General features: G+C 37.4%; 1 long non-coding RNA gene across 1 annotated transcript in view; it reads right to left on the bottom strand.

Annotated features, from left to right (window-relative positions):
- LOC107557203 (uncharacterized) overlaps nt 1-27,631 on the bottom strand; it is a 96,275-nt gene that overhangs the window by 67,240 nt on the left and 1,404 nt on the right. The gene's annotated exons all lie outside the window — the stretch shown is intronic.

Genomic DNA, 27,631 nt, shown 5'->3' with positions numbered 1-27,631 from the left:
GTCGCGTTCCTCCTCCGCGTCACCCACAGTAAACAAAGAGCCAACAGACAACAAAGCATAATCCATCAGGTCCCTTAAACTACAGTTAAATTCCTCTCCAGGTAACCAAGATTTCATGGGTTCATTGAGTCCAAAACGGAACAAGTCTTTAAACAAAATTTCATCATGCAGTGGAACTTGATAAGAAAGTACACAGAACCGGTGAACATACTCCTCAATAGAAAGGCCTCCTTGCCGAAGATGTAGTAGCTGGGTGACTGGGTCCATACATAGCCAGAGTCCACTGGAAAAGTCGCTGGATCCTTGTTGGGCTGAGTATTCTGTAACGGGGCTGACAAGACGTGAGACATGTGGATCCATCTGCAGGCTTTATTTAAGAGATGTGGTAAACAGGCAGGGTCAAAACACTGGCAAACAGGTATATGGCGGGCAAAACACAAGAATAGTCACAGGGCTAGCGTAGGTCACCGATCAGCAGACAGATTCACAGGGGCGAGACAAGAGGGAGAAATCCAAGAAAACCGGCAAAGACCAGAAAACGCAAAAACAGGCAAGGCAAAACAAGGAAAACACAGAGACTTGGAAAGGGGTACAGGCTAAACAATACTCAGCAGAGAAATGTGGTTAGAGTGGGTGTTATATAGTGAATGAGGTAATTAGAAACAGCTGTGTGCAATGAGTGCAATCAGGGCAGTGTGCAAATTGTGCAAAGAATGATGGGAAATGTAGTCCGGGGTGCTATGCAACAGTTTGTGTAGTGCGAGAGTCAATGTAATGGAAAGGGTGACATCTGGTGGTGAATAAACGGAAGTCCATGAACCGAATTCGTGACAGTTTGTAGTTGGCTTCGATCGATCGATAGATCGATAGGTTCGTACATACACACTGTACATACATAGTGGAGTGTAACCAATTCAGTTCACATTCCAACTACTGAATTGAAAGGGAGCCAGTTCTGCAGTTGTGCATTTTGCACAACCCTTTTCCCTGGTAAAGGATTCTAGCAGTGAGTGCCTTGGTTTGAATTCAGATTTGGGCTAGGACATTCACTCAGGGAAGGAACAATGGGTCCTGCTACAATAATATGATATAGTGATGCTGGACTGTGTATATTTATTCCCCAAGCCTCTTTGTCATCGCCGGATGCTGCTGACCTTGTGTACGAATCTGTATCAGTGAGCACAGTCTTTATTTGCTTGAGAGAAAAGTGTGCTCACTGGTCACCTTTGTAACCTTGCTCCAAATGAACTCTGTCCTTTCCTGGACAGAGCTTTCTTTTAACTCTTTCACACCTTAAAATGAGTGTATCCGAGTTATGCGTACAGTTAAAACAGTTCAAAAATTATATAGTGTAAGTAACACTGTATGTGAATAACTCACCAGACAGATCTATTGATAAACCATTAGATCTCATGCTAGCTAGGTCAGCAAGGAATCTTGAGGTTGTATTTGATGACCAGCTCAGTTTCACACAACACATCTCAGCAAACTATTGACTTAAACAGACCATAAGCTGCATACACACAGAAAATCCGAGTCTACCTAGAAAACACTGACTGCCTGTACATATGGCAGAGGCTAAAGCAGTGTTAGACCCTCCAGCAAAGCAGATTTTGGATGTCTCTCTTTTCTAACACACCAGATTTAACACATCAGCTCATTAGCAATGTGTTCCATGACCTGAATTGGGTGCGTCAGATTAGTGAGACATCTAAAACGTGAAAAAAATGGTTGGCCCAAGTAAAATGAGTGCTATAAAACCGAGCATGCGTCATCTGTCAGCTGAACGAGCATGCAGTTGATAAGTGATTGTTTTAATATAGCTGTCACCCAATTACCTGCTATGTCACCTAATTAATATTCATGAACCATGCTGACAAGCTATGAAATGTGTCCTCTACTTTTCAGTCATTCCTTTGATCCCTGACAGCTCGGTTTTCCACCATTCAGAATTTTCTAAATTTAGAAGGATGGATGGATGGATAGATAGATGATAGATGGAATGTATTAACTGTGTTGCATTTATTTGAACTGTAAACTCATCTTCCTGTCATTCCAATTCAACTTCCTGTGGGGCGTCGCCAATTCAAAATCCAATTTGCAAACTGAAAGGGAGCCACATCTTCAATTCAGAATTTTGCACAACCCTGGTTCCCTCCTAACCTGATGTAAAGCCACTTCTCTGCCAACAACACTGCAGCCAAGAATACAACTTCTCCAAATGATGATCAGGTGCTGTCTGTTGCTGAGATTAGCAGAAATTGCAAAAAGTCACCTTATGAAAATGTATAGGCCCAGATGGAATCCCTGGCAGGGTGCTGAGAGAATACCTTAGTAAGCTGTTTGATGTCCTCTCAGATATCTTCAACACCCGCAAACACTGGCTGCTGTGCTTACATTTCAAAACTACAATAATTTTTGTATCAAAGAAATCAATGTTAACATCCCTTAATGACGACTGTTGTCTTGAACTCACACTCGTCATAATGAAGTGTTTTAAACGACTGGTCATGACCCACATTAAGGCCTCCATCCCACCCACATAGTTTGCTTACAGGCAGAACCGTTCTGCAGTGCATACCATAACAGCCGCCTCCCACTTGGTTATTTCCCAACTGCACAACAATTATATCATGTTAGAAAACTCGTTGACATCAGTTCAGCGTTCAACACTATCATACCACTGACACTAATTGGCAAACTCTCTGTATGAAGAAAAAGCACCAACCATGAGAGTTTACAAAGTACCTGTGAAAGACAGAAAAATAGACAAAAGAGATGAGCTTCAGCTTGAGATGGAGATGAGAGCAATGCAATTATTGTTTTGAAATTCACATATGTGTATATATACACACGTAGAAAAAAAACATTCCACATTCCAATATTCCACATTCTACACACAAGGTTCTTCTCCAAATTTAAATGTATACTGAAAAAAATTATAAACGCAACACTTTTGTTTTTGCCCCCATTTTTCATGAGCTGAACTCAAAGATCTAAGACTTTTTCTATGTACACAAAAGGCCTATTTCTCTCAAATATTGTTCACAAATCTGTCTAAATCTGTGTTAGTGAGCACTTCTACTTTGCCGAGATAATCCATCCACCCCACAGGTGTGGCATATCAAGATGCTGATTAGACAGCATGATTATTGCACAGGTGTGCCTTAGGCTGGCCACAATAAAAGGCCACTCTAAAATGGCATTCCACATTCCAATATTCCACATTCTACACACAAGGTTCTTCTCCAAATTTAAATGTATACTGAACAAAATTATAAACGCAACACTTTTGTTTTTGCCCCCATTTTTCATGAGCTGAACTCAAAGATATAAGACTTTTTCTATGTACACAAAAGGCCTATTTCTCTCAAATATTGTTCACAAATCTGTCTAAATCTGTGTTAGTGAGCACTTCTACTTTGCCGAGATAATCCATCCCCCCCACAGGTGTGGCATATCAAGATGCTGATTAGACAGCATGATTATTGCACAGGTTTGCCTTAGGCTGGCCACAATAAAAGGCCACTCTAAAATGTGCAGTTTTATCACACAGCACAATGCCACAGATGTCGCAAGTTTTAAGGGACATCGCACAGCCATTGAAGAGGAGTGGACCAACATTCCACGGGCCACAATCAACAACCTGATCAACTCTGTGCGAAGGAGATGTGTTGCACTGCGTGAGGCAAATGGTGGTCACACCAGATACCACTTTTTAGAAAAAACTGCAGAAAAACTGCACATTTTAGAGTGGCCTTTTATTGTGGCCAGCCTAAGACACACCTGTGCAATAATCATGCTGTCTAATCAGTATCTTGATATGCCACACCTGTGAGGTGGATGGATTATCTCGGCAAATTCCAAATTTTTCTGATACCGATCAAAGGAGAAGTGCTCACTAATACCGATTTAGACAGATTTGTGAACAATATTTGAGAGAAATAGGCCTTTTGTGTACATAGAAAAAGTCTTAGATCTTTGAGTTCAGCTCATGAAAAATGGGGGCAAAAACAAAAGTGTTGCGTTTATAATTTTGGTCAGTGTATGAATGTATGCATAAGGCTTATGAGTGTTGCCACTGATATTGCAGATTGTCCCATTGTTCCTATATACTAGAGTGGTGAATACTTAATGCAACAAATGGAGTTTATAGAGTTAAAGTTTGTTATTACTTATTAAACGGAGTATTCAGATGGCTTACTACAGTGCTGTTTTCAGCAATTGTGCAGAGAGATCACATAATCATGCATTTTTAAGGGGGCTGACAGTTTAATAGCAGATTTTAGGGCAGATGAGATAACAAAAGAGAGAAGCTTGTCTAAATAGGGTAGGGATGCACCGATATGAAAATTTTGGCCGATACCGATAACCGATTATTCTTTATTTTTGAAAGCCGATAACCGATATGTTGGCCGATAAATCTATATCCAAATTGTTATATACTTTTTGAGTGCCTGATTACAAAAAAGGTCTCATCATTAAAAGCCACATCCCAAACACTTCACCATAAGCAGCCTAGTTTGAACGGTGTACGTTTTAAAAATATTTTTACTCTCCCATTACCAAATTTAGTCATAAAAAAGTCTTACAAATAAATAAAATTATGCATAGCAAATGCCTTGTCCTTACAATGGCAAAGACAGAATAATAGACATGAGCACCTATGGATTTATGGTGAAAGCAGCTCATCTTGACAGCAATATCACTGTTACATACAGCTCCTTCATCACCTTATCACCTCTAGATTCTTCATATATATATATATATATATATATATATATATATATATATATATACACACACGTCTGGTTTGCTATCTTTGTGGGGACTACACACACACACACACACCTCAGGAGTTTTATTTCCAGAACTATCTAGGCTATCAATCCTCCCATAAGATGATTAAACAATGTTGCTGCTTCTTAATTTGCATATATTTTTGTACACTAATTATTACGTCTGTCATTCCATTAAAAATGTTAAGCAAATTAAGTAGATGATATGCCAATTAAAACATCAAATTAATCACATATATCAATATTTCAAAGAAAACAAGGCTTTAACAAATATTTCAGAGAATAATAAGTAATATATATGTTGTAGTGTTCTGTGACATTGCATGTTTCAAGATGTTGCTTTAAGTTAAAGTATGATTAATTATGCTTTGACTTTATACACACCAGTTGTACTGAGCCTTTGATGCAGAAGTAACATGACATGATCAGAATGTGACAGCAAATTGCACTGTTGAATTACAAGAGCAGCTTTGAGAGATTTGGACTTGTTATGCACATCTGAGTGTGAATTTCTATAGTTTAACCTCAGTCAGACTGACATGATTATAGGCTCTGTTTAATAACAGCACAAGTTTCTGTTCCATCTGTTTGATTTTAAGTTGTACTGAGCCTTTGATGCAGAAGTAACATGACATGATCAGAATGTGACAGCAAATTGCACTGTTGAATTACAAGAGCAGCTTTGAGAGATTTGGACTTGTTAAACCCCACTTTGCTCTTAAACTTGCACATCTGAGTGTGAATTTCTATAGTTTAACCTCAGTCAGACTGACATGATTATAGGCTCTGTTTAATAACAGCACAAGTTTCTGTTCCATCTGTTTGATTTTGAACAAACTGATTGGCATTCAACACACTAAAGAAAGAAGCTGACTCTCTCTTACTCTACTGTACAGACCAATGCAGTTTAATATGCATGGAAGAAAAGCCTTTAGAAAGGTCAGGTAAACTTATGCAGGGAAAATATGAATAGAAAGGAATCTTTAACTACTTTATAATTGAGTGGGCTTTAAAGACTTGAGTGCATTACATTAATTGGGCAGTTCTCAGAGACCACAAACACAGACTGTGAAAAATGAAAAAGAGAAGGAAAGCCAATAATATAGCAAACACACCAGCAACTGTTGCCTTTTAGTTTATGGAGGCTTTGTAATTAATCAGTGTTCACGAGGGTGAGGATAATATTTATGCAGCCAAAATGTCACCCTTACTGTACTTTGAGGCACTGAATTTAATTCAACTGAGATTTATCCAGGACGCTCACACAGTATAAATACAAATCTAGCCCTGGGCGACTTCAGAATTATATTGATAAAATGATAAATATGGCTGTGATATTTCCTTCTGGTTTTGACAGGGAGGTATTTTTCTTTGGCAAAGATTGGCTTTATGGGGTTTATGGAGTGAATTCTAAAACTCCGTCATAACTCAGGACTCATTACTTCGCTAATGAACGCAAGCTTTTTGAACTGTTGTATGTCTGTAGGAATTTAAGTGAAATGTCAGCATTTCTCAGGGCTCCAGGCTAAAAAAATTTATATAAAATACGGAGCTACAGTATATGGCTCCTAAAATGAAACATTTGAGCCAAAAGACTATTCAAGTTGCTAAATTACATAATCACTCAATAAAGATCAAAATTCAGAAAAGCTCATTAAGTGCATTTTTCTACTTTAGCTTTTTAATGAAGGGACATTTTAGGATAGAATATGACAATTTAAGTAATGTTTATATTTGATCAATCTATAAATTATATATATTATGTTTTTTTTCTTTTTCTGGTTAGTATAGTAGTTTAGTGTGTGTATTCTTTTGGAAAACACCAAATTTGATAATGTCACTCCCATGATCCATGATCCAACTATGAAAAACAATAGCTGATAATTATTTGTAAAATATTGAAATGGGGTTTTAGAAATTATTACCAATATCTTCAGTTACAATGTTTTATGAACAATTACTCTAAAGAAATTTGTGCACATTACAATAACGGCTTACTGCATAATTCAGAACGGACCTAACCGAAAAATTACACAGTTGTGAGCCCAGTAACGGCTGACTGATTTACTGACTATGATTTAAACCACTATCTCATGAGTGACTTAAGTTGTGCTTTCCAAATCTTTTTGACTAGCTCATAAAAAACTGCTTCATAAGAGTCATTCATTCTCGAATTGGACAGCACGGCTCATGGTGTGTTTGCTCATTTCAAAATGGACCTAACCGAAAAATGACTCGGGGTTCAATGAGGGAGCCAGTTGTGAACTCATTAATGGCTCTGAATGATTCACTGACGGAGTCTGATTCAAACCACTATCATTTGAGTGACTTCAGTGGTGTTTCACAAATCTTTTGACAGAATCCATATATATAGAACCAGTTCTATATATAAAACACAAGCATTCATTTTCGCCACCTAGCGAGATGGCATTTGATAAATCATTATATGAATAGACAACGTTTTCCAAACTATGTACATTTTCAATTATTTTCACAAGTGTGTATGTTTGTTGCATTTGGAAACAGTTTAATCGCAGTCTGGAGCCCTGTTTCTTTTTGCCTTGCTGTTTCACCTGCTTTCACTCTTGCACAAAAGGTGATATTCAAGCTGTACAGTCAGTAAAAATATCATTCATCAGACAGCAAGGTAAATGAACTCCCACCTCCATCCAAACTGCATTTACACACAGATACAATGTTTGTTTGTTTTTTCTGAGAAGCTCTATTCAGGACAGGCTATAAATGGCTATATAAGGACACCTATTTGTTTCATGTCAAAGACTGGAGTACTGTGATCTGAAGAGGTACACTAAGGCATATTTTCCCAGCCATAACTCTACCTCGAGAGAATTTCTATACATACATAAGAGAGTGCAGGAATTTATGAGCATTGCTTTGCAACAATTGGCCAAAAAATTGTGTACCTATACAAATAGTTGTATACTTCATATGCTCTCTGTCTTGATAAATATGCTTTATGATGCACATGTTGAGTTATTCTTTTTCCAGCAAAAATGCTGAAATTACAAGTAGCTTAGAACTATGCTTTCAGAACGTAGGTTTATATGGACAGCTGCAAAACTGTTAAGCGAAGCAGTCGGATAGAAGCTGTTTTTGAAGGAGAAAATATCTGCGTGCTTTTTCTTCAACCTCCCACACAATTAACAAAGTGATTTTCACAGCTCTCTATACAATTAATCATTCACCACAGTTCCTTGAACACAAACGCATCTCCAACCCCCACAAGAGCTGAGCCGTAGAGGGTTGGAGCCGAGGCCAGTCTGAGGCCTGTTTCACACCGTGCAACAGCATACAGGCTAATGTTGTGCTTTAACACTGAGAGCATTTCTGATGTGTTACTGAAATAATGAAGGACATATTATTAAATTATCAAAAGCCAATGAAAATTATTAAGGTACTAGAATGGACTGCACAGAATAGAAACCAATGTAGCAATAAACTGCCCAAATCCTTTTTTTTTTTTTTTTACTTAATTATATTGTTATATGAAGTTATATTCAATATATCTTGTTACATTGTTTATTTTTTCTTTTCAACTTCATGATTATATTTGTAGTAATTTATTTTATTAATTTTAGATATTTTTGTCACTTTTTATGGTGTATTTTCACACATTGGCATAATTCTACAAAAAAATAAAATAAAAATCATGCCAACACCGCTCTTTCAAATTGAAATTGCTTAAATCATTTAGATTCGGTCAGATTCACTGAATAGAACATATGTGTGTGAATGTCACAGTCTATGGCATTCTTGTAGCTCAATGAGAAAGCTGCTAGCAACACTAATGTTGTGGGTTTGATTCTCAGAGAACACACTCTTTGGATTAAAGCTTCTACCAAAAATGTAAAAGTGAAATGCAGTTTAATCCAGTTTTTCATTTTGCTTCCTGAAAGCCTACATTTCAAATATATATGTTGAAATATAGGTTTATACTGCATTTTCGCCAAGTTACATGGGAAAACAAAATAGGCTTGATGCCGACACTACTCGCACCTACGCTTATGCTGTACTTTTGGTAGGCAACACTGTGTTGGTTAGGTGAACAGTGTGAATATTGTAACCTGTTAATGTAAGTTCTAAAATAAGCTTGATAACTCATTTTGTTTGTGCATCCATCACAATACATCTTTGCTTCATCCACACAGGGCAAATCTGTCACAAGAGGTCAGCATGATGTCACAGCATATATGGATTTTATCAGTGTGTAGGAACAGCAGTGAGGCACACAGCAACCCAGTTATGAGTTAATAAAAGGTAGAAGGCTGAGATGAAAGTGACTCCCAGCACCTGTGAGTCAGAAGAGCAGAAGTGAGACAGACAGTAAAGCCAGACAAAATGGGCAAGAGTGTCTCAGAGGAGACGTTTGCATTCCAGCAGGATGGCAGGTTCAAACGCAGGTACAGAAGCAGTGCTGCTGGCCCTAACGTGCCCTTCAGAGCTCTCCAAGCTTACAGAGATAAGAGGAGAACTCTCTGGCCAAGAACCGCATCCCAAGCCGACTATCTACAGGCCATGTGGGGGAGCTTAGGAAGATAGATGGATTTGGAAGGAGTTCAGAGGGATTTGATGGCTGTCGCTGAGGTAGCTCCGCCACTTGGCCTGTAACATTGTTGACATCTCCATGACGGTGCAAAAGTTTCAGCTGCTTGGCAGGTGCAGGACGCCAGCGAGAAAGGGGATGTGGTGGAGAGAGAGAAGTATCGAGATTCGGCTTCCTCTGCCAATAGCGCTGAGCACTTTTCCTCTGGGATCTAGTGTTTTATTACTCCCTAAATGGCTACTGACTGCTCTGTATTTGAAGCGTGACAAGAGTGTTTGCTTAAAACGTGTGACTGGAGAAGCAATTGTCCTATGCCTGTCGATACCAAAAAGAGTCCCGAATAATTAGTAATGCTGAGAACCACAGAAATAAAAGGATGAGAAACCAGCATGAAAAGCGGAGCATAAACAGTTCCCTGTTCTTCTGCAGAGTCCTGTTGGTAGAGAATTACTGCAAGCCTATGATCATCATGAAAAGAATAGAAAGGAAAAAGGGAGAAGAAAAGAACAGAAAGGCAAGGAAGAAGAGAAGAGAATGATAAAGAACAGTACAGAAAATAAAGGAAAGGAAAATGGAAGTGAGAAGAGATCGAAAAGAAAAAAAAGAGAAACTAAGGAAAATGGAAAAAGAGAAGAGGAAAGGAAATGAAAAAATGAAAAAGGAACAAAAACTGAAGAAAGAGGAAAGGAAAGAGGTGAAGAAAAAAGAAGAAAGAAAATGAGTGTTTAGATGTATCATTTAATTTCATCAAATTACAAGGGCTGGAAGAATCCAGTAAACAAATGTTTAGGTTGAAGACAATTAAGAAAATGAGTCAAGCAGAAAGAAGAGCTACAATAATTTACTATTAAAGGGATAGTTCACCCAAAAATGAAAACTGTCATTAATTACTCACACTCATGTCATTCTAAACCCATAAGACCTCCGTTCATCTTCAGAACACAAATTAAGATATTTCTGATGAATTCTGAGAGTTCTCTGACCCTCCCATTGTCACGATGTGCCTACAGTGAGGAGTGAGGAGCGAGGAAAACACAGGAGAATAAACAGTCTTTATTGACATCTGGGAAGATACATGTAGGACACGGGATCGACGTTCAAGACAGCACGCAGGACTCAGGAAACACAGGGCTTAAATACACATGGAAACTAATCAAGGAAATCACGAGACACACCTGGAACCAAATTAACACAATCAACATGGGTAAACTGGGACATGGAACACGTGGGGAAGACACAGGGCTGACACCCATAGACAGCAATATAATTACCACGATCAAGGTCCAGAAACGTAGCAAGGAGATCGGCAACAAAATGGCACCAGGGTGACGCGGAGGAGACAAATTGTTGAATAAAGTCGTTATTTTTGTTTTCTTTGCGTACAAAAAGTATTCTCGTAGCTTCGTAAAATTACAGTTGAACCCCTGATGTCACATGGATTATTTTACTGATCTCCTTGCTACATTTCTGGACCTTAATCGTGGTAATTACATTGCTGTCTATGGGAGGGTCAGAGAGCTCTCCTAATTCAACAAAAATATCTTCATTTGTGTTCCGAAGATGAACGAAGGTCTTACGGGTTTAGAATGACATGAGGGTAATTAATTACAGAATTTTCATTTTTGGGTGAACTAACCCTTTAAATTGAACTATAATTTGTTTCCATATAATCAAATTGGCTATCCAGCGATAATAAACCAGCCCAGAAGCATTAAAGGAAGAAGATGGCAGAGTGTCACAACATGGCCATCTACACCCATGCTAATGTATTGATGGCCTCTGTCACTCTCAGTGTAAAGCCAAATAGTCAATAAGCAGGACTCAACACAGTTTCTACTCCACTCACATGTTGGCTAAAACCCACAGCTGAAGCCATTTAACTGAAAGTGGGAACCTTTTGTTACCCCAGCGAAGCAACATTTGCCCTGTTCATACGTCAGCTTTGATGAAATGCCACAGACCTAGGCTCATGTGCACAGGTGGGCTGCTTTTGCCAGTGGGTACACAGAGTCTAAACACTGTTCCTCAGTCAGCAGGGAGTGGGATTGGGCACTAATTTACGGCAGTTGCCCGGGAGCCCTGGGATATCTCCAGCTGGACTTTTGGCAGTTTATTGAGAGGTTACATGATCTGGCGACTCAGTGGACTGATTCATAGTCCGCATCTGTCACCGCTGAATTCATAAAATGCCTCCTTGGGGGCAAAGAAGACCCTGTTTTTTATGAAAAACAGCACACAAACTCATAATGCATGTCCTTATCTTTAGCACAATGCCATCGTTTAGCAGTGTGGACCACACCTAATGGGAAACACAGGACAGAGGGTGCAGCAGACCTGAGAGCCCCTGTCTATTTCCAACACCCTTCATATAAGCCTGACACCCGTTTCCTTGGCAACCACATTGATGCTACAGGGGCTGTGGGGGTCGTGAAGTTCTGAGACATCTGAGACAGAAGAAATGGGAACTACTTATGCAGGTCCTGACACTACTGGCTGGCTTTGTCTAAAAATACTGCTCCTCACCTCACCCCAATATTCTCCCTCACTACCCTGCCTAATTGAAAAAAAAAATGCAAACCAGTTTTATTTCATTTTAATGCCTAGTACCGTTCTCCTGTTTTTTTTTTATATGAGTTCAAAGAAACTATATAAAGAAAAAAAACTAAATTTTCATATTAAAGCTTAAATTAGCTTAAACCACTCATACAGAATATAACTATTTTGCAAATACAATGAAGTAAGGGTAGCTCTATTACAGCTTCACACATTTTATTAAAAGTAACAGATTTCAACGTTTCCTTTTTCATTTTGTGATATGAAGGTCACCTTAAACTGTTTTATTTTTAATACTTTTCAAATGTATGCAGTTTTATTGGTTTACCCTTGTTCCAGACTCAGAGCAATCTTAAAGTATGAAAAAATATTATAAAAATATGAATTTATACATGTTTCAAGGAATTATAATATTAACAAAGAGTGAAGTAAACAAACCATAGCAATATTTATTGTCTGAAAATAATTTAAATGTATTTTTAAATTTAAGGTACAAATTGACTGCCCCTCATCTTATGTTCATCAAAACTGCATTAATTTGATAAAAAAATACAGTAAAATCAGTAATATTGTGAAATATTATTGCAATTTAAAACAACTAATCTCTATTGTAATGTCATTTATTCCTGTGATGGCAAAGCTGAATTTTCAGCAGCCATTACTCCAGTCTCAGAAATCATTCTAATAAGTTGATTTGGTGCTCAGGAAATAGTTTTTTATTATCAGTGTTGAAAACAGTTGTGCTGCTTAATATTTTTGTGGAAAATGTTATAGTTTTTTTACTTCCCATGATTCTTTGATAGATAGATTGATAGAAAGTTAAGTATACATACATACTATTTTTCCTGACCAAAAGAATCAACATCATTTTCACAGATTTCACATACATTTTTTTCAATATAAGTAGTTTAAAAATGGTTAAAATCTTCCTAAATAAGCCGCTTCCTAAATATTAAGTGCTGAGTAGCAAACTGCCATTAAACATTGCTTGTCAATATGAATAACACAGTGGCAGAAGAGATATGGTCTAGAGAGAATGCCCTTCGTTTCTTTCTTTGAAGAATAATGTATGATGTTGTTTTAATGAGTAGCTCTCTGTGTTCCACAAACCCTTTCTTGGGATTTCAGTGAACATACACAGTCCTATGCAACATTGAATGAATGATATGTGCATTTTTGGATTTGATATTCACCTCTATGTCTGTTGATACTCCTTTGCTGAAAAGCTCAATCCGCTAGTGGGCCAAAATGTTCAATGTGAATAAAAGAGCAAAAATTCTGACCTTGCACTTGATAACGGTCATGCTTGTTCAGAACAGAAGAGTTGAAAAGCCTAAAGGTGTTTATTGATTCTTCCTGCATTACACCTTATATTGAGTTCTGTCTCTGTAGAACATAAGTATGAGGGTATTGCTGGATAATTTGGGCTCACCAATTTGTCTCCTGGCACCCACAATGCAACTGACAGATATGGCACAATGAACAAGGACTTGCTGTTATTATTGTTGTTTAATAGTATGGCGGGTTTAGATTTTTTTGAAGCAGTGCTCAGAAAAAAATTAGGTAAATGGAAGTTGGAGAGCTGTGGGTGCTCAGGCTTGTTTAAACTGGATCATGATGCACAAAAAGACAACTTTAGAAATATGCTAAAACCTCGTCCATAAGGAATGTCTATAATTACACTGAACAAAATTATAAACACAACACTTTTGTTTTTGCCCCCATTTTTCATGAGCTGAACTCAAAGATCTAAGACTTTTTCTATGTACACAAAAGGCCTATTTCTCTCAAATATTGTTCACAAATCTGCCTAAATCTGTGTTAGTGAGCACTTCTCCTTTGCCGAGATAATCCATCCACCTCACAGGTGTGGCATATCAAGATGCTGATTAGACAGCATGATTATTGCACAGGTGTGCCTTAGGCTGGCCACAATAAAAGGCCACTCTAAAATGTGCAGTTTTACTGTACCATTTGCAAATGTACCATTTGCCTCACGCAGTGTAACACATCTCCTTCGCATAGAGTTGATCAGGCTGTTGATTGTGGCCTGTGGAATGTTGGTCCACTCCTCTTCAATGGCTGCGCGAAGTTGCTGGATATTGGCAGGAACGGGAACACACTGTCGTATACGCCGATACAGAGCATCCCAAACATGCTCAATGGGTGACATGTCCGGTGAGTATGCTGGCCATGCAAGAACTGGGATGTTTTCAGCTTCCAGGAATTGTGTACAGATACTTGCATCATGGGGCCATGCATTATCATGCTGCAACATGAGGTGATGGTCGAGGATGAATGGCACAACAATGGGCCTCAGTCACGGTATCTCTGTGCATTCAAAATGCCATCAATAAAATGCACCTGTGTTCGTGGTCCATAACATACACCTGCCCATACCATAACCCCACCGCCACCATGGACCACTCGATCCACAACGTTGACATCAGCAAACCACTCACCCACACGACGCCATACACGCTATCTGCCATCTGCCCTGTACAGTGAAAACCAGGATTCATCCGTGAAGAGAACACCTCACCAAATTGCTAGACGCCATCGAATGTGAGCATTTGCCCACTCAAGTCAGTTACGACGACGAACTGCAGTCAGGTCGAGACCCCGATGAGGACAACGAGCATACAGAAGAGCTTCCCTGAGACGGTTTATGCCAGTTTGTGCAGAAATTCTTTGGTTATGCAAACCGACTGCTGCAGCAGCTGTCCGTGTGGCTGGTCTCAGACGATCTTGGAGGGGAAGATGCTAGATGTGGAGGTCCTGTGGTTACACATGGTCTGCGGTTGTGAGGCTGGTTGGATGTACTGCCAAATTCTCTGAAACGCCTTTGGAGATGGCTTATGGTAGAGAAATGAACATTCAATTCACGGGCAACAGCTCCGGTGGACATTCCTGCAGTCAGCATGCCATTTGCACGCTCCCTCAAAACTTACGACATCTGTGGCATTGTGCTGTGTGATAAAACTGCACATTTTAGAGTGGCCTTTTATTGTGGCAAGCCTAAGGCACACCTGTGCAATAATCATGCTGTCTAATCAGCATCTTGATATGCCACACCTGTGAGGTGGATGGATTATCTCGGCAAAGGAGAAGTGCTCACTAACACAGATTTAGACAGATTTGTGAACAATATTTGAGAGAAATAGGCCTTTTGTGTACATAGAAAAAGTCTTAGATCTTTGAGTTCAGCTCATGAAAAATGGGGGCAAAAACAAAAGTGTTGCGTTCATAATTTTGTTCAGTTTAAGTCTCTGCGATTGAGGCTGCAGTTTTTTACGGAGCATTATCCTTCTTTATTTGAGCAGTCTGGATACTTAGCTGTACAGTGAAGACAGATATAGTTCTTAAGTCTTTAAACGAGCAGCTGTACCACATGAAAGGACAGGGATGTTGGTTTAGATGTCAGGAAAGGGAATTCATGTAGTTCGCTGTATTCATCTGCTTTTCTTTAAAGCTCTTCTTTTTATCTCTGCCTTTATAGAGGAAGTGTGTAATTTATGTGCCATTTTTTTTGCCACCAATGGCAAAAAAAAGCTAAAATGATCTCAAATCATCAACTCAAATGTGACCCTGGACCACAAAACCAGTCTTAAGTCGCTGGGGTATATTTGTAGCAATAGCAAAAAATACATTGTATGGGTCAAAATGATCGATTTTTCTTTTATGCCAAAAATCATTAGGATATTAAGTAAAGATCATGCTCCATGAAGATATTTTGTAAATTTCCTACCGTAAATATATAAAAACTTCAGTTTTGATTAGTAGTATGCATTGCTAAGGACTTTATTTGGACAACTTTAAAGGCGATTTTCTCAGTATTTTGATTTTTTTTGCACCCTCAGATTCAAGATTCTCAAATAGTTGTATCTCTGCCAAATATTGTCCTATCCTAACAAACCATACAACAATGGCAAGCTTATTTATTCAGCTTTCGAAAAATGTACACTTAAGACTGGTTTTGTAGTCCAGGGTCACAAATAGGTTTTTCCTGCTGTATGCCTTTTGTTGGACAAGCAGATAGACTTGTTTCAAACTCACAAGATTTGTTGAGCCAGTGTTGCTGTTTCGGGTTAGGTGGTACACTCAACAATTTTTGTTCAATCCAAAAATGTACAATTCAACTTTTTATATAAAGTGTTACCTTATTTATTTTACTGGGATAATAATAATAATACTAATAATAATAATATGGCAATAAAGTAAATTACATTAAATTGTTCATAGTAAATTCATGATACCTAATGCATTAAATAATGTAGTAACAAACTGTACCTTTTAGTTAAGCATTACCATAAATATGGAAAAATACCACAGATATGATAAGAACATGATACAATGCATGCAATGCAAATTTTATTAAAAGTTGAGTTGTGTGGAGGCTGGCCTCTAACTAGAAATGCAACAATGTTCACCATGATAAAAAATAAATTTTCTCTCAAGAACATCACCCCCCCGGGAAGTCCACTGAGATTTAATTCTTCCTCTTCAAAAGGATTTTAATGACATAAATGTGATCTCTTTTTTTATCCTCCACTTCACTGTTTCTTTTGCAACATAATTGATCCTTCACTCCAAAGGTCACTCCACCATAAAGGTGTGCACTAAAAATTATGGTCAGATTTGAAAAGCAGTGACCTTTGAAGTGTTTTGTGATAGCCGGCTCTTCACGATTCTAGCCCATGAGTTGCTCCTTCATTCTGGTGATATAAGAATGGCTAGAGGACATAGGAGGAAGGGTGGTCACAAGAGGCTGACAATAAGTGTGTATGTGATCCAACATGTCTGCCTAAATATGTGATTTCACTCAATTTCAAGCATGACTGCCCCTGCACGACTCACACATTTCCTTAAAATATTCCCGGAAAACATTTATCTAATCCCTTTCAGGGCTTCTTGGCTCTGTAGGCTGGATAGTACACAACCAGGACAGGAAAGTGTCAACTTTGCACATGCAAGTGCTAATGCTGTCAGTAAAAAAAAAAAGAAAAAATTAAAATAAAAATTGAAGTCCTTCATTTCAATAGTTCTTTTGTTTTTGAGTTTCCAGTTCACTTTTCTCACATTTAACTCTGCCAGCTTTAATTTGAATAATCAAACTTCAAAGGCTTCTTGCTTTTTAAACCACCGTGTGCCTGTGCACTGAACGGCTGCCATTCAGCTCTGAAATGGTTTGTGCCTTATCTCAATAGACAGATGCCTTCTCATCTTCAGTTTGGTGATTTTAACTTCTTGTGGGTCTAACAATTTGACTGGCTCAGTGACCAGCAACAAGCTCGAGGTTGTAAAGTGTGAGGTAAAATGTATTTCTAAACCGGTTTAACTTGTGAAAATAGGGCTACTACAAAAAAATCTATTCTGCTAGGTACAGATAATTAATTAATACAATTTATAAAGTAGGAACAAAATGTTGGTGGGCTTCCTGTCCCAAAGGCTGGATTAACAATGGATACTTGGGCACCATGTCTAGATGGGCGCAGCACCACACCCAGGGGGCACCAGCAAAATAGCAAGAATAGCAGCACAATGGTACACTAATCCAATTAATGAGAATGCTAATTTCATAGGCAAATAATGACGAGAGAAAAACAAATTTCACAAACCTAAATATTTAGAAAAATGGACATTTACAAACAACATTTGTAAAAACAACATTTGTAAACAATTTACAAATTGACATTTATAAAAACAAAAAAAAACTTTGTGTGTGTGTCTGTGTGTGTTATGAACAATAAAAACATTTCTGTCAGGACCACTATCGTCAAAATGATAGATACTTAGCATAAAGTTTGGTTTGGCGGTATGGTTCTGTTCTGGGCAAAATCCTTCCTGCCCATCCATGCAGCCTGTCATGAATGAGCAGGAAGAGCAGCAATAATAACCCCCCTAGGGTTAACAGAACAGAACAAGGCAGATATCATTAATGTACTTAATGATATTTAAGTGTAACACTTTATTCAAGATAAAGGAGTCTGATTAGCAAGGAATATCAGAAAGCCAAGTCCTGACTGTGGCGAAAGGAGGAGCTGGGGATGGAAGAGGGTAATCTGCTCCGGAGCAAGCTGAAAAGCTGCTGAATAATACTGAATAGAGCTTATATAGGAATGCCGCGATAGGTGTCGTATTCCTATAGGTAGATGTGATCAGCTGAGAATCAGCTGATGCAAGCTTGACTCACGTGACCTGCCAGAACTAACGCTAACGCTTAATTTTTGGTGGGCTTCAAGAGCCACTAATAGCATACTTGATTTCTTTTGAAACTAAAAATCGTAATCCTGCTAGTAATCCCCTCACCCCTTTTTTTTTTTACAAAAATAAACAATATTTTGTTATTCCCCATGCCTGCTGATGAATAACACAAAGTGTGTAAAAATTAGATTTGATTCAGTAAGCCCCTCCCCCACAAAAAAAGACAGAAAACAAAAAGCATTCAAGCTGATAATGAATAGATGAATAAACAATAGAACACATGAATAACTTCTTATTTTAAATCAGAGGTAAAACTGAATGTTCACAGAATGCAAAGAAGCTGTGCCTTCACTGTCTGCTCTGAGGATTGGACTGGTAGAACAGTAAAGCTGATTTTTTCTTTTTTTTCTTTTTAGGAAACCTAGTGTTCTTTATTTTAAATACTGTAGTTATACAATATGCACTTTTTTCAAAATACATTATGCATGTTTTTGTGCTTTTAGATATAGAGTTCAATCGTTTTATCCCAGATCTGGATATGGACAGTAAAAGGTCAAAGCATTTTTTGTGCATTTTGTTCGGTCAGTTCTGTCTCGCTCCAGTGCACAAAGTCAATACACATTGAGGTCAAGTGAATATCGAGCGTAACGCATGGAAATGTAATTTTGTTTCTGTATTTGGGATTTCAGCATATAAATCATTTGCGCAAAATAAATATGCCACCAGAGCAAAGCGATGTCCTATGGAGAGAGGGGGTCAGATTTATATTTTGCCTCTCACAAAATTTCTTTGATATTGCACCTGTACTGAGTGAAGTGAATACTTCAAAAAAATCAGTGAATATTCTTCATTCACTCATAAATCATAAATATATATGATAAATCAACTTTTATGTTCAGGAATAATGTCATATGGTTTTGGTACAATGTAAAGGTCTGCAAAACTGAATCACATAATATTCCCAGTGTCCCAGAACAGTCGAAAAAAAAAAATTATCCTCAATCATTTTGCCAAGTTTCTTCTTCTATATATATATATAATATAATATATTAACATATTTTATTTTATTTTTCATTTATGCAGTCATAATAAATAGGGATCGCTGAGGTTAAAAATTAATTAATTAATTAATTAATTGATTGATTAATTCATAAAAATATCATAAAAGCAGTCCATACCTTTTGAAGCTTTATGTTAGCTTTATGTGATGAAATTTTTGTCATTATTTACTGAGCTATTAACCAGATAATTTAGTTAATGAGTACAGTCAGATCAGCCTGAACAGATCAGTCAGATCAGTTTTGCAAACCAGATTCAATTTTTGAACTGAATAATTCAAAAGATCTGACTCAAAAGATTTATTCATTCATTTATGACTACAAAGAATGAGGCTAATTATCTCATGAACTATCAAAAAAAAAAAAAGAGGATATAGGTTACATAAAAAAAATTATATTCTTTACAAATTCACCTTGTATGTTCCATGGTAATATGGTTTTGTAACAGCGTATAGGGTGAGTAAATAATTCAATTTTGGGTGAACGCTACCTTGAAATGAAAATGAAAGTGCCTATTCAAGACAGCCTGACTAGAACAAAGACCTGTTGCCAATTCTAGTGTCCTTTCCTTCATAACAGCTCTTCCACTGTACCACACACATACACTGCCAGCCCAGAAAAGCCTCATTGTACTCTCTTGCTGGGCTGATGGGTTAATGTAATGTGAAATGTGAAGTCAGACTGCGGCTAGATTTTATAAACACTAATCAGTCTGGAGATGTTTTCTCCAAGGATGTGTGTTCCAAAGACCAGCACACATTAACACCGCTTAAAAACATGCACAACCCATTTCAGCTTCATGGCAGTTGGGAGGAGACGTGTCTTGCTTGTCTATGAGATAAAAACCTGACAGAAAAAAAAAAAACCTGTGAATAGTAGGATGTCACTTGTGATGTGCACAGGAAAAAAAAAATCACATTATACTTTTAGATATTGGAAGTATTGGGCTGAATTAATAACCCACTGTGTGCTGGTTGAATTCTTGAGCAATTTTACCAGAAACTCTGCATAGTACTACATTTATTTTTATTTTATTTTAGAGACTTTTTCCCAGAATCTAGCATGAAGAAAAAAAATCTATTCATGTTGTCCAAACCAGTATGATTTTCTTTCTTCAGCAAGATGAGAGGTTAAACAGAATGTTTTTTCATACAGTGAAAGTGAATGGTGACCGAATCCAAAAATGCACCATACATTTTATTGATAGATTGATTGTTATATTGCTACCTTTGTGTGAGTAAAATATTGAAACATTACATTATTTACATTATCTGTCACAATATATTCAAATACAGCATTCCAACATGCTTCTCGGCAGTGATGTTAAATGTGGTTCTCTTAAACAGTCACGACATGCCAAATTTGATATGTACATATTCAATATATATATATATATATATATATATATATATTTTTTTTTTTTTACTTCACAGCCCCATGGTTACCATTCACTTTCATTGTATGGAAAAAGCAACATAAATATCTAACTCCTTTTGTAGCCTGGAACAAAACTAGTTTGGAACAACAAGAGGGTGAATAAATGATGACAGAATATTCATATTTGGCTGAACTATCATTTTAAAGACTGTCCTAAAAGTCTCTTTGAAATGCCTAGAGGCATCTCCAAACAGCTCTTTCTATGACGAACACAATGTTGACCAAAGGAATTTACATCAAATGACAACATAGCCCTGCTGCTTCGTATTTGAATGTAAATCTCTGAGTCTGCTCGCAATTCTTCCCCGACTCGGCAGGCAGAATCTATTTAAATATTACACTCGTCAGCAATTGTGTGGGCTTTTGTTTAAAGATCAAGTCTCCCAGACGATCACTTGAATGCACTTGTCCATTCAAATAAGACACAGGCTGATATCATTCCGCATGCATTCAGCTGACAAATCAAGACTTTATTTGTTAGCCTGAAATGTCCATGAAAGAGGCAATGAAATGATAGCTAGACCGCTTAGCGAAGATACAAAGGATCCAAAAATGCTTCAATTTTCTCTTTTAACTATAAAGCAGGAAGGATGGCTATTGGCAAAGAAAACTTTATGTGGGAGTGTTCATCCATCTGCCCGCACAGATGGGGAGAGCTAGCGAGTGAAAGACCAACATGAGCCAGCCACACAACTCCAAACAGTAGGTCAGAGAAAATATCCACATAACAGATCTGCTGATTCCTGCTACAACAGAAGGGCTGTGTGATATATATATATATATATATATATATATATATATATATATATATATATATATATATATATATATATACATTTTTACATTTTTCATTTTTCAACAAACCACCTCTTTTCAATCTTTATCTATTGACAAAGGGACAGGAAAGACCATTGCACAAAATATCAATGTGTCTGACTTTTATTGCACTTCTCAAATCGCAGTCATTTGATTGGCCTATTGCTTCAGGGAGAACAGGAAGCTGGAGCGGATGGAGGATGATGGGTGTTTGGGAGCTGGGCTGTCTCTCTGTGGGAAATCAATGATATTTGTTTAATTATTGGATGAACGTAATCAGTTCCACTGCTGTAATTACTAGCACTGCCTTGAAGTCATTATAAAATCATTTGTTTTATGCCATCTCGGGCTGAAATAATGAATACAAGCAATTTTGGAGAGAAATGTTTCTGAATAAAAGAAGATAAATATTGAAGTTTTGTTTCTCTCTCTCTACCATGGCGAACTGTGCTTTGCATGGCTGATGTACCCTGTGTCCTTTAGCGATATAGATTTGACACTTTGTCGATGATTTCTTGTGACAGCAGCCATTGGCCTGAATACTAGGAATAATTGAAAATGACATTGTATCTGAAAGATTAATATTACATGTAGGTTCACATCTGTATCACCGAGGGTGTGTGTTTAGAGATCTACAAATAAAATGTGAGCACGAGCTGGCACATTTCCATTCCTAACATTTAAATTTGTGAGCAGATAACATATTAAGTTAATGATAGAATTCTAACTAATTGAAGACAGATGGAATCTTCACTGGAGCAAATAATTGTTTTACTCCTTAATCACGTCAATTAACAAACGCAAGATCTGCAGCAGCAAACCTGATTGGTTGAAATAAATGTGACCTCACCCACACTGGAAATCAAAGATTGCTCTGACTAAAGAGGTAATGCATTAAAAAAAAACATACTGTGTGAACTGGGTGCTTAGCAAAAAGACAAATGTATCCATACTTTAGCTAGTTTTGGCAGATGACAGTTCCTGCAAGACGTTCTAGCATTCTGTTAATCGTTATCTTTAGGGTGAGATAAACAAACTGGCAATTTAAAAAAGAGAAATCATGATTTTTTTTTCTCTTTTTCTTGAGCTCATATGTCTGCCACAGATCAGATCAAAGCGTGAACTTTTAATCACAGTTTCAGTGCTGAAACCACATAGACACTGGTCTTTAAACAAGCAAGTTTTAGCTGTTTAGAAGACCAATATATAATATAATATATAACTAGAGACCAAGATAGAACTTTTTGGCCTTAATTCTAAGCGGTATGTGTGGAGAAAACCAGGCACTGCTCATCACCTGTCCAATACAGTCTCAACAGTGAAGCATGGTGGTGGCAGCATCATGCTGTGGGGGTGTTTTTCAGCTGCAGGGACAGGACGACTGGTTGCAATCGAGGGAAAGATGAATGCGGCCCAGTACAGGGATATCCTGGACGAAAACTTTCTCCAGAGTGCTCAGGACCTCAGATTGGGCCGAAGGTTTACCTTCCAACAAGCCAATGACCCTAAGCACACAGCTAAAATAATGAAGGAGTGGCTTCACAACAACTCTGTGACTGTTCTTGAATGGCCCAGCCAGAGCCCTGACTTAAACCCAATTGAGCATCTCTGGAGAGACCTAAAAATGGCTGTCCACCAACGTTTACCATCCAACCTGACAGAACTGGAGAGGATCTGCAAGGAGGAATGGCAGAGGATCCCCAAATCCAGGTGTGAAAAACATGTTGCATCTTTCCCAAAAAGACTCATGGCTGTATTAGATCAAAAGGGTGCTTCTACTAAATACTGAGCAAAGGGTCTGAATACTTAGGACCATGTGATATTTCAGTTTGTCTTTTTTAATAAATCTGCAAAAATGTCTCTGTTTTTCTGTCAATATGGGGTGCTGTGTGTACATTAATGAGGAAAAAGAATTAACTTAAATGATTTTAGCAAATGGCTGCAATATAACAAAGAGTGAAAAATTTAAGGGGGTCTGAATACTTTCCGTACCCACTGTATATTTCTATATTTGTCATGTTTTAATTTGCTAATTTGACACATTTCATTTCATTTGTTTAAAAAAATAATGAATCACCTTAAATTAGTATGTTAAATTATAAGCCCTAATATAAACTCACAATAATGAATTCCAATTCAGCTTTATCAACAAAACAAATTAAACCGGTCTTATTTGTCTTTGTCCTCAGTATGGATGAACACATTCGGCTGTTGACTGCCTGCTGTCTTCTCACTTCCTGTCCTCTTTTAGATGCTTCTCCTTTAAGAATACACACACACAGTAGATCAACGCACTTGACTGTTCCTGATAGGACCAAAGAAATACCTGGCTCTTATCTGTGTGTTTGTAATTCACTCCTGATTTATTCATTTCTTCCATTTCCTCCAGAGCTTTACAGAGCAATCAATCGCCCTGTTAGCTGGCCCTGATCGAACGCGAGCTGATAAGTCAAATGTTCTTTGTCACTGAGCACTATATAACAGTGGGTTTTTTTAAAGCCCTATATTGATTGCTGATTTTCTTTGGCTCAGCAAAGCCTTTCAATATGCCAATAGTTGGAAATGTATCTAGAATTGTCAGGCTACATGTCAGGTATACCTGATATAAGACCAATAAAACCAAAGTGCTGTCTTGTTGCATTTTCACTATTATAGGTGCTGTAAGCAATTTTTTTTGTTTGTTTTTTTTTGACTACCGAGCATAAAATGTTCCAACTACATACCTGACAGATATAACTGCCATAGGTGTCCTGAGGAATCATACCTGTGACAAGCATTATTTCAAAAAAAAAAAAAAAAAACTATTTTAGCCAATCAGAAATGCTCTCTGCAAGTTAATCATTTTGCGCTTTCAGCTTTTTAACGTAACGTCTGCAGAGTAACGTAAATTTGGGGTGGGGGTACTTGTTTTCTGAACAACGGTGGAAGAAGTGAGTGTTTAAAACATATCTGAATACATTCATAATGTGAAAATTCTGTTTGGTGCTACTTAGTGATGTGGAAATGACACACTGCACCTTTAAATAATGTTGATGAATCTGTTTTTCACACAGGATTTCTTTCATACTCTGAAGCAGTTCAATCCGAATAACTCACTAATCAGATTAGCCAAATAAACATTAATCCCATTAATTTAGAGCATCACACTGCAGTACAGTCATTGTCTGATGTGCTGAAACTATCATCAAGCCATGAGTACATTTTCAAATCAAAGCAAGAGCTCACCGGCTCCCCCTTCTGACTGCATTGCAGTCTGGGAATCATCTGCAGGAGGATTAGGACATATATGTAGGTAGGAAAAAGGTGTCAGGAGAGGCAAAAACATAGGTGCATGAGTAGTGGGCAAGGGTTCAAGTAATTTTCTTTCTCTATTACTTGATCTCATTGTACCTTGTATTATTTAAAGCTAGTGGCTTTCAAAAGGTGAACACCAAAACAGCTCAGAGGCGGTGAAGCATTTATCAAACAGATTGAACCCTTGACAGAACGGACCATGGCTTCATGTTTGAGGAGGTGAACGAGAAATGCCTCTTTTGTATGGTAGAATTTTCTTCAGCAACAACAGTTTTTGTCGATTAACGTGTCCTTGGCTTATGCTGAACATGGAGGGTTGGTAATTAAATTGAGAACAATAGTGCTCAAAAGGGTAATTTCAAAAGCAGGAACGCATTAAAAACGCACACAAACTGCAATAACATAGCGTTATGGTAAGCGGATCCATCAGCTAAGCTGTATTTAAGTCAATGACATAAAAGAATAGTCACTTGAAAGCCATTTAATGGCACTTGAACAGCGAGCGCAAAGAGAGCAGCCGCCTCAGCCTGCTTTAATTTTGGACAATGATCCTCGGGTGGTCCAATATGTGCAGCCCGATTTCTTTTTAAACACTCGTGTTCTTCCGCAGAGTGCATGCAAAATGGAGCCCTGGCTTAATTACCATTTAGCAGTCTAAAAGCAAGAGTAGAGGAAACTTCTGCAGCACAGTCACTGCTGGGCATTGTGCAAAGGCAAAGCCCCTGGACTGAAATATTATGTAAATTATTAATTTCCTCATAGACTAACACAGTTGTGCTGTTTGGTTACCCACAGGTGTGCCACTACGTGTTAATTAATCTCATTGAGAGGGGAAAGTATCAGAAAAATCTAATTTTATTATGCAATCATGATTAACACAAGATATTGCTGCTCATGTGCATTTATATTATATTAAATTATTAGGTGACTCATGTTTTTTTACTTACAAAAAACATAATTTTACTGCAAAAGTACACTGTAAAAAAAGATTGTTTGAAGTTGTAAATAAAATTATTTGAGTATATTATACAAGAAAATACTATGAGCTTATCTACAAAATTTACAATTTAATTCAGTGTGTTACTTGCCATTTCTTTGTAATTGTTACATTTACTTTTTAAGTGATAATTGTTTCTACACCTTTTTTTTCTTGGTGTAGTTGAATAAAATATAGATTTTCATCATAAAATATTTTCCCCATTTTTCTTGAAATATTACTTTTCAATACAATTACATGCATGTTACTTAAGTTTTACCATATTGAAACCTTACTTCAGATTTGTAATCTTTTTGCTTTGTTCTGCAATGTAGACCAATGGTTGGTCTGCTTGGTTAATTTCACTTTCACATGGCAACATTTCAAAACGAACCAAAATGTGTTAATAAAAGTCACATCAAGCAAATTTTCCCCTCATTGGTCAGAATATTCGACACATGGCAACATTTATGAATTTTAAGGTGGATAGACAACAGCTCTGCAGACCAATAATAGTCACAGAAAGAAAGCCATGATTTGTCATTACATTGTTGCATTACATAATCTTAAAAGGATGGTTCACTCAAAAATTTAAATTTGCTGATTATTTACTCATGTCGTTCCAAACCTGTATGACTTAACTTTCTTCTGTGGAACACAAAAGAAAATATTTTGAGGAATGTTTTAACTGCTTTGGCCCATATAATGAAAGTTCAAAATTACATTGGATTTCACTGACGTCCATTGTATGGAAGAAAAAAAAACAAAAAACATTAAGACATTTAAAAAAAACAATATCTGCTTGTGTGGAAGCATCATTTGAATTTGCATGTCATTCTCAGTACCTTTGCTCTTGCAGTGAGTGTGCCGTTTGCCATTTTAGCCAAAGCAAACATTTTAAAGTTGAATGTTTATCCACATTATTGATTCACATTTCCATAAATTTGACTGTTGATTGAGAGAGAGCCTTCTGATGGTTGCATGTTTAATATATAGCCCTGCGTGCTAGTGGGAGCAGAGTGCGTTATCTGTATTCTCAGACTCAGGGAAAGCTTTGAAATCATGCCTAAGACTAATGAAAGTGGAGCAGGAGGAAGGAAGGAATGAGCCACAGAGAGGTGTGATCTACCTACGGAGAGATTACCATGTACCCAAGGGCTCTCATCTTACACTGTGTGGGGAGGCATGCGGTATCATTCGTTCACATGGCAGCGCGGTGAAGAAAAGGTCTCGTAGCTGAGGTGTTAAGATTTATACTCCAGCTATAAATCTGCAGAAAGGATCCCCCACACCAGATTTTTTATATCTTGCTGATACCACACTCTCTGCCCATGGACAATATGTTCAACTGACTTTGACCAATCCAACACTTAAGAAATACGACATTATCCCTCACAATGCAGCTCTGCAGGGAGGAGGAATGGATGCACAACAGCAAGTGTGAGAATATTTCTCTGAAAAAGGTGCCACAGGATGTAGTGGAAGAAATAAACAGCCAGTTTATCCACAGGATGGATGTGACATCATGATTTGCCCATGACAGCATCCCCTACTTTTTGGATGGCAAGTTTACCCACTGCACAGAATAATTGCTCACTCTGGGGTACAGTGAGGCTGGCTTTCAGAAAATATCTACGTAAAAAAAGTAATCTATGTAAATTCTTAAAACAAACTGCATCTAGATTTGAAGGAAATTGATGCTTTAAGTCATACTTCAAAGTAATTGAGCTGAACCAAAATCTACATCTACAGTTTTGCATTTATATTGTTAAACAGCACAAAATAACAGTATGTACAGTACACTCTTAAAAATATTATTTCCATATTTTTTTTGTATTTTATTAATATTTTAAATCCTTCTGTATATATATATATATATATATATATATATATATATATATATATATATATATATATATATATACACACT

The sequence above is a fragment of the Sinocyclocheilus grahami genome, unplaced genomic scaffold (assembly GCF_001515645.1).
Source record: "Sinocyclocheilus grahami isolate Dianchi unplaced genomic scaffold, SAMN03320097.WGS_v1.1 scaffold21.1, whole genome shotgun sequence".
NCBI lineage: Eukaryota > Metazoa > Chordata > Actinopteri > Cypriniformes > Cyprinidae > Sinocyclocheilus > Sinocyclocheilus grahami.
The sequence above is the reverse complement of the archived record's forward strand: the minus strand, read 5'-3'. Positions and strand labels throughout refer to the sequence as shown.